Here is an 8974-nt window from a genome sequence, read left to right on the forward strand (position 1 = left end):
TGATACGTTAGTGTCCTTGGAGGTGTTAGTTTAGGGACAGGTGTGGAGAACTCACAGGCATCCTGCTGGGCACAGAACCTGACTTTTTGAGGACTCCCCGTTTCAATTCCTCCCTCTGACACACTATTGTGCAATTGCTAGAGGTTTCTGCTCCACAGGGGAAGTCCAAACTCAGGTTTCCAAGTCTTGTCCTCTGTTTCCAAAGCGTCTATGCAGAGGGCTGCACAGAGGTTCTGACTAGGCAACCATGAAGCATTCAAGAAGCTGTTATCTGGGGATGTTATTATTTGAAGAGTGGGTATTTGATCTTCTTTATTTGACCCATTAAATTTGAGATAAAAAGGATGGATAGTTCTGGTATTCCAGTCAAACTGTGTTAGAGATCAGAAAAGAAAATGTTACCATCATGACCTTTGACATCCTATCAATGATAGTAATTTCACTTCTAGGTCAGCATTAGACCTGAGTCAAGGCTCCCAGGAACTGGCTCCAACTGCTTTGTCTCCTGAGCAGATGCAGGTGCAGACTGCAGCTCTGCATTCAAGTGCGTAGTGACCCTGGGCCGACAACAAACAAACCTGCTGGAAATTACACGCAGTAGCATTGGAGCTTCATAAGCACAGGGACCTGGGGTTTCAATTCCCACTGTCTGCTGCTGTTCTAACTCAGAGTAATTATCTTGGTAATGCTCTAATGCTAAATAATGATGCTATTTATGCTCACTGCATTTTCCTGCACAGGTGCCAGCTGTTACCTTGAAGGGCAGCTGACCGCCTTTGCACATTTGGCTTGTTCCCTGGGCTAGTCCTCCTGACAAAGCAAAACAAAGAAAGCTCTAGCCAGCTTCCCAGCTACCCCACCCCCGCCTGCTGGTCTTAAGGAGGCCCAGTTTTCCTTTCTCTGCCCTCCCATCCACTCCCTCCCTGTTCCCGGAGTCCTCTGCCTGTCAAGCCCTCCTTCCCCGTGGTGGTTTCTCCCTGCGACAGAAATGCAGGAAACCACCCCCACGCTTCCTCGCTCCACAGTCTTGTCCAGGGCCCTTACGCACACACCAGACTACGTGTTGTGGGCTTCTCATTCCTTGCTTCCAGGAGAAAACCGAACGCTTCCACTCATTTCTAGGAGTAGGTGCTTGCCAGATTAGGGTGCTTATTTTTGAGTCTGATCATCGATCCTTCAGACAAACCACCAAAATATATTGAAGATCAATTGCCATAGAACAAATGTGAGGCTGTTAGCTGGCTTTCTCTCTCTCTCTCTCTCTCTCTCTCTCTCACACACACACACACACACACACACACACACACACAAACCTGCAGGGTGAGCTGGTTGTCAATAACTTTAATCTCATCCTGCATTGTTTCTATGTTGCTGGGTACAGTAGCTAACAGGACCTCTGACAGCAGGCCAAGTTGGCATACACATAAATTTGCACCGAAGGGTTTATCCACTTTATGGGGTGGAAGAGCTGCCATTTCTCAACCGAGCGGAGGTGCCTTTAATCTTGACAGCAAGAATAATGACCAGGGTCACAGCATTTCTCCTCAAGAGGGGAGACAAAGGGCAAGGTAGGGCCACCAGCCAGCTCCCAAGCAGGAGGGGCTGGCTTTCTGCGTCTTCCTGCAGGCTCCTCTGAGGCATTTAACCTTGACTTTTCTTCCTCGCAGCTGGCGCCCGAGGAAAGCTGGTACAGATGGGTGCACAGTGTGACAATGGCCCTGTAGCCCCGGTGCTTTCACGGTGTCTCAAGATGTCGCCCGTGGCCTCGGCCCCCCAACCGCACCCAGCCCGAGGTAGCTGCAGCCTAGCCCGCTGGGGTGGCCGGCAGGCCTGGGATCCTTCTTGCGGGCCCGGCCCTGGCCCTGGTCTCGGTCCCGGGGGCGAGTCCCCAGGACAATGGTCAGCCTGTGTGCCGCCGGCCGCGGGTCGCGGGGTCTGCAGCTGGCCGGCCGCGGCGGGGGGCTGGGGCGGGCCGGACGACGGCTCTCGGGGACAACAATGGTGGCGGCTGCCGGGCAGGCCAGGCCAGGGAGACGGCTCGTGGGAGTCCTTCTGCACGCTGTCGTTGCTCCCGAGCCGGCCGGAGGTTTCCGCAGCGTGGCCTGGGTGCTCGCCCCTCCGCCCTCGGGCGCCCAGCGCCTCTCTCGCGCTCTCCCCGGGCAGCCTGCGGGGACAGTGGCCGGGCCAGCCCCGCGACGTCGCGCTGCTCACCACGGGGAGGTGCGCTGGTTACCTCGCTGCGAGCGGGGCGGAGAACGGGGGTGTCCCGCGCCCCGTGGTCCTGGGCAGGAAAGAGGATCCCGAGCGCGGGCTGAGAGAAGGAAGAGGAGGACATGGGTGGGATTGGGACCCAAAGAGAGGTGGTTTAGGCTGATGTGCTAAATTGACCAGATTAGTGGGAGGTGGGGATGGGGGGAGGCGGCCAGAGGCCCCGTGATTTACAGGGGGGTTTGCCGCAGGATGTTATCCTCAAGCGGTGGCGTGGCAGTTCAATCGACCCAGATGCACCGTGGGAAAAGGCCTGGAAACTTGCTTCCCCCAAGACAGCAGGCCACTCAGCCCCGGGAGCAGCTCTCCTCTGGACTGATGGGGCGGCCCTGGCTGCTATCCGGCTGCTTGCAACAATGCAAACAAACAAGCAACTCCCTGCCGTTCCTATGCACAGTGACCCTGAAGGAGAGGGGGTATTCCCTGTGTGAGTTTCTTTTTAAGGGGGTAGAAAGCCCCATCCCGGTGAGCGGCTGCTAGTTGCAGACTGCTACTGTAGGATTCGCAGCTCAGTGCATAGCCACTGCCCTAGGGCTCCTGCAAACAAAAACATGCAGGAAAAAAAGTGTTTTTTAATGAAAAATAACCATATTCACAGAGAGTAGCAGGAACCCAGCATACCTGCTGGAATGGCACACAGACTCGGGCTGAACGCAAGGAGCGTTAATGTTCTAGTGGAGTACGCTGTGGGCTGCTAACTGCAAAGTCAGCAGTTCAAATCCGCCAACTGCTGCCTAGGAGATGGATGAGACTTGGTAGACCCTGCAAATATTTACAGCCTCAGAAACCCACAGGGGCAGCTCCACTCTGCCCTAAAGGGTCGTTATGATCGCTATGAATCAGAATTGACTCGACAGTAATGAGTTTGATTTGAAAAAAAAAAAAATTTGTATGGCTCAGTGTTGTGCAACTCAAATCCAGTTCCCAGGGTGGGGATTTGTGTTGAGAGGCCGTTAGAAACGGTGTCCCCAGCACTGCGAACAATTTTCATCTTTTGCAAGTAAGCCTCTTGGTCTTATATGGATCTTATTTATTTTTAATTTTAAATTATTTAGTCCTAAAGGCCACAAAAACGATGACTTGGGCAGGAAGGTAAGAAAGGAATGAGCCCTGATATGGGCAGGTGCTCCCTACTTAGGAAACGTTTTGGCCACGCATACTCCTGTTCTTAAAATTCCTAAATTGTTTTGGTGTTTTGGAAGCCTTATGAGTTTTGAAACATTTTTGTGCAATAAACGACTAAGGGCTGGCACACCAAAGGGCCTTAAACTAAAGTGGGAGCTTTCTTTCCTTTTTAATTTTTCTCAAAAAAACCTTTTTATTATAGGCTTTTTCCTTTTGTCTTACACACTTGGTGTTGCTCAAATGGAATTCGGACCAGGGAGCAACTGTTGCAAAGGCTGACACTGCAGTAGACACTAAGAAAGACTTTAATAAGGAAATATACATTCTGATTGCCACAAGTGCCCTTTACTGCGGACCTAGCCAAGCACTACTTCCTCCTGCGGGTGAGGGAGAAACAGGCCTGGCATCTCCAGATAGTATCAGGGAAGAGCCAGCATCCCCTGCAGATGGCTAGGCCATTCTGTGGTTTACAAATGACCAAGTCAGATTGAAGTCACAGTCACTGTGGTTATAGATGACTGTGATTAGTCACACAGTTAGTGATCCAGTTACCGTATACCCTCTCTTAAAAGGCCATTGTTCAATGTCTTGCCAGCTTGATTTCAGAAACATTCCCTGCATTAAGGAAAATGAAGACTACAAGGGTGTTTGCTCATGAAAAGGGGCGGATCAGAGCTGTGCCTGTGGAGGCAAGTAGATCTGCCTTGAACAGTGACTAGAGCTTACTTGAACTTGAGAGGAGCCTGAGAGAGAAAGAGAAGCATCACCCTGGCTACATCATGAGCTCTAACTTGGCTGTGTGTTTGTGGCCATTTGTAAAATGAAAGTGGGGAGGCAGGAAGGGGAAGAACAACCTAAATATAGAGGCTTATGTGGGTTTCTACTTTCAAAAATAGAGCTTATTTTTTTACCACAATGGCACAGAAACTTGTAAACATGAATCCTCAGGAATAATACATAAATTAGTCCAGGTTCTTGCATCTGAAAAGTAAGTAGAGCATGTGGTGTTCTGCCCTCCCCCCCCTTTTTTATAAAGAAAAACACAAAGCAAAATCGCCCCCTCCTCTTAAAGGGTTCTTTGCAGGGTTTGTTCAGGAACAAATAGTCTTTCATTCGACTTTGGTTTCCAGAAGTTTATAAGCAAAAAAGTAACCAAAGTCTGGTTACCCACAATACAGTCTCAGGTAGCATAGTGCAGCATTTCTGCCCTAGATCTGTGCCCTGCTACCAGAGTTCTCCAATTTCCCTGAACAGAAGGCTCTTTGGGAGAAGAATGGACAAGAGTGGGGGAACGACACTGAAATCCGTTCCTTCCTTCATCCCTCCCTCCCTTGTATTCTTCCTTTCTTTTTTTCTTCCATTCAGCAAGTTGCACATGAATTCCTCTGATCTTTCCCAGTCTCTTTTTGAAAGGAGCACCTGGGTGGGTCAAACCAGGGGGCCACAGTCTGGTTTCCCTGCTGGTGTGTTATACTGGGGTGGAACTGCTGGTCAGGCCCCACCAGGAGATGATTATAAACAGAAGATAACCTACTTCTGACTCATTTTATCTCTTGGAGATTTTCTTTCTACAATACGTTTAAAACAATCTTCAATGATGACAGTAATTTTAAAGCCATAGATTTGCTTAATCTGGAAATCTACAGATACTCTCTACTGTCTAAGTGTACTACTTACTATCTGGTGGGATAGTAGGAAGGAACCAGGAAATGAGAGAAAAGATGACCAATCATTTCGAGGGATGGGCAACAGCCAATCATTATGTGTAACTAAATTTTAATTCCTTATACACCAACCATTAAAAAGTGGCTACTTTTTGTGGGTTGAAAGTTAAATGCCAATGAATGCAGTTTAAGGTATTGGTCCTGAGTAGCCTCGGTAAAAAAAGCAGGTGCTACTTTAGGTGCCAAGATCTCTTGATAGCACAATGAGTTTGCACTTGACTTATTGTTAGCTAGGCAGAACAGGGTAAGGGGAAGAAAGGTTCACATAGGAGGAATGTCTGGCACAAAAGAGAGGTGGAAGCACACTGCCTCCTCTCCCACCTCCAGCCTCCCAGCACCAAGGAGGGTGAAACCCAGATATGACACATTTCCTTATCAATACAAGAGAAGGAGACAGTGAAAGGGTGTGGGTGGAGAAAGATGGAGTATTCACACTACCCACCTACTGGTTGAACTGACCCTTGGTTTCAAGGCCAAATGGCAAGGGCACAACAGGGAATCTAGGTTGCACATACCTGGAAAAGGGAGTTATGCCATGGAAAGCCAGCCAATAACAGAAGAGCTGATAGAAAGCCAGCAAGTGATAGGAAGATAGATCTGATGGGATGATCCACCATGAACTGGATAAAACGCTTCATCTCACGGCCCCCTCAGATCAGCTGGGGGCCCTTTGCGGTTTCACACTGAAGTAACTCCTTAGTAAACTCACTTCTTACATTCAACCCTTTTCTCCGATTCTAGTCTAAATGTTGTCCCTTGTCCGAATACTTTCTCGAAAGCAGGACAAAACTTAGAGAGGAGAGGGTTGAAACGTTGAGCCGCCTCCCGGTAAACCTGGTGCTTGATTTAGATGCACAGGCAGTTACACTCCTCAATGGACCACACTGAGTGGAAGTCCCTTGGGAATTAATATGCATATTCTCGGGTCTCTTTTCTTCTCTCTTCCCTGATTCTTGTTTGCCTCCCAACATATTAAAAGAGGTACAGCATGGGTCATTTGGAGGCACAGTATAACTGTATGAATGGGCAGGCTTGCTGGATTCCAAAGAATAAAGAGGCCTATCCTGGTTCAGCTATTCAGCACGGTGTCAAGGGGTAAACCCCATCACATGCAGCCACCTCAAAGGGAACCCCATGGGAAGACACTATAACTTGACCAACTGGCTCTTTGAGGGGTTGTGAAATCAAGTGTGGTCAACCGAGTACTTGTGAATCTTCCTGGCTGATTCTAGATGCCTGGGAAGGGGACCCCAGATACATAACAAGGCCAGTAATTACCCAGGGGCGACTGCTCGGAACACACTGGTCATGACATGGGCAAAGGGAACAGGCCTTTCAATTAGACCGTGCAGAAAATTATCTTCCTGAAAATTGTGGTCTACATGACGATACCATCATATGGCTGGACTTGTTTTTCAAAAGGCAAGGAAATTGAACAGAGGTTCAATATGCAGGCTTTCCTGTCTCTGCAGAATGATACCCAATTGTGTAGGAATTGTAAGACTGACCCTGCCTTCTTGCCAACCTTGGGAAACAATAAACTAGAACCTGAACCTGTTCTGAGATGGCTCCCAAGCTCCACACATGGAGTTCTGGAAGCCAATGACTTCTTTGGCCCCAGCTAGACACCTCCTAATTCAGCACCTATAAGTTCCAGTGAGAACAAGATGGTGAGGCATATGGAGCCGAAGTTTCTGCCCAAGACCAAGTAGCCTCAAAATTTTCCTTTATGAGAAACCTCGAGGCCAGGTGGAACAATCAGAGCCCAAACTCTATAAATGCAGGACTTAGTAGGCATTAAAGATACATTAGGGCACAAATCCATTCTGCATGACATCAACAACCTAAAATTGTATGCTCAGCTGTGTATATACACACGTCTCCATTCCCCTGCCTTCACTAACCAGTGTTCAATGGGAACCCTAAGCTAACTCATCTTGCAAGACTATAGTAGACATGCATTTTGCCAACAGGAAACTTTTCCTCCTTCCATTTCCTCTTTCGGAATCACGCCCCTCCCACCCCCCCACCCCCCCGCCGAATTTCTGTATCTCAGACTACATCACACAGGAAAGTATAAAAACAGATCATTGTTCCCTTGTTTCTAGTAGTTCAGAGGAAGAACCATTATTGTCACCACTAGTCATGTCATGCTTTCGGAAGATTTACATGCTGACTCTACTCATTCTGTTTCAGCCTTCTGCAGTTGCTGCTGCTGACACTTTTGGAAATAGATGTCTGTCTGGTGGGGTTGAATAAGTAAGACTCTCTCAACCATGGGATGTGTCAGGATGTATCCTTCTCTAAAAGGGAATTTATTTTGTCTGTGGAAATTCCGCATGTCAGTGTTTACCAACTAACTGGGCAGGGCTTGGCAGTCTGGGGTATGGCTTACCCAACATATCTTTTGGAAATGTCACAACCCTCCTGCCCCTTCATCTAAGCACTACACAGAGAATGCCCCAAATATCAGGGCCACTGATCCCCTCTTTATTAAGGATCAGTCCTCTGCCAGGAACTGTGAGACCACTGTGGGAACCACTGGAGTGCTCTTGAGGAAATATATATGCTAACCTTTCTTCCGAACTAGCACATCTCAACATTGAGATTATTGATTCATTAATTATAATGCAGGCTCAGATCAATTCCCTGGTCCCAGTTGTTTTCCAGAATCAGCAGGGCCTAGACCTGCTGGCAGCAGCCCCAAACAGAATTAGTGCCCTGCTCAAGAAAGAATGTTGCTGCTAGGTAAATCAAACAAGCTAAGTTCAAGAATATATCCGCAAGTTATGGGAACAAACAAACAAAATCCAAGCTCAAGCTGCACTTGGATGGAGTTCCTTGCCTGATGTTTGGTCATGGGCTGCTTGAGGACTACCCTTCCCAGGCCCCATAGCCTCTATTATTCTCCTACTGCTTTATGGACCTAGGTTTTTAATGCCCCTCCCTTCCAGACTTGCCACTGTGCAACTACAAATGATTGTCCTGCCAACGGACTCTAACCTACCTCTCCCCACCAGAGCAGACTGCTATCAGATTCCACGCACATGCTTTCTCCTCAACCTCAGATAGGGACTAATTGTAGTAGATAGGGACTAAACGGACACAGGTGTATGCCCCTGTCCAGCAGGAAGTAGCTATAAAAGGATGATCTTTGCCCCTTAACCCAAAACAATTTGGATGTTATCACTTACAGTGTGTGTGTGGGGGGGTGGTGGTGAGTATTAGCTAGATAGAACTCCCAAAACAAAAATACTTACTGCTATTGAGTCAATGTTGACTCATGGCGACCCTATAGGGCAGGGATGAACTGCCCCTATGAGTTTCTGAGACTCATCATGGGAGTAGAAAGCCCCATCTTTCTCCCATGGAGCAGCTGCTGGTTTCAAACTGCTGACTTTGCAGTGAGCAGTCCAACACATAACCTCTATGCCACCAGGGATACACCACTATGCCACCAGGGATATGCCACGTAACCACTATGCCACTAAGGGATCCTTAGACAGAACTAGGCAAGGAGAGAAATAAGTTGACAATGAAAGGAATTCTGGCACAAAAGAGAACCGGAAGCACACTTCTCCTAGCCTGCCAGCACTAAGAGAGGTGAGGAGCAGCCAAGACACACTTCCTTGTCAATGGAAGAGGAGGAGACAGGGAAGGGTACGGGCAGAGATGTGTACAGTACCCCAACAATGTTTGAATTGCGTCTTGTTTTTCAGGCCTGGGGAGGAGGACATGGCATGAATTCTGGGTGCATGTCCTGGAAAAGGGAAGAAAACGACTCATAAAGCCAGGCAATACCAGAGACCGAGTGGAAAGCCAGCCCATGGTGGAAGGTCTGTCCTGGGTTGGATAAA

The 8974-nt window shown here is 48.4% G+C and overlaps 1 pseudogene; it reads left to right on the forward strand.

Annotated features, from left to right (window-relative positions):
• LOC101650285 overlaps positions 1-1724 on the forward strand; it is a 24985-nt pseudogene extending 23261 nt beyond the window's left edge.
• The last annotated feature ends 7250 nt before the right edge of the window (positions 1725-8974 follow it).

Source organism: Echinops telfairi, unplaced genomic scaffold (genome assembly GCF_000313985.2).
Source record: "Echinops telfairi isolate 266 unplaced genomic scaffold, ASM31398v2 ScPeMD7_1;HRSCAF=3_0, whole genome shotgun sequence".
Taxonomy (NCBI): Eukaryota; Metazoa; Chordata; class Mammalia; order Afrosoricida; family Tenrecidae; genus Echinops; species Echinops telfairi.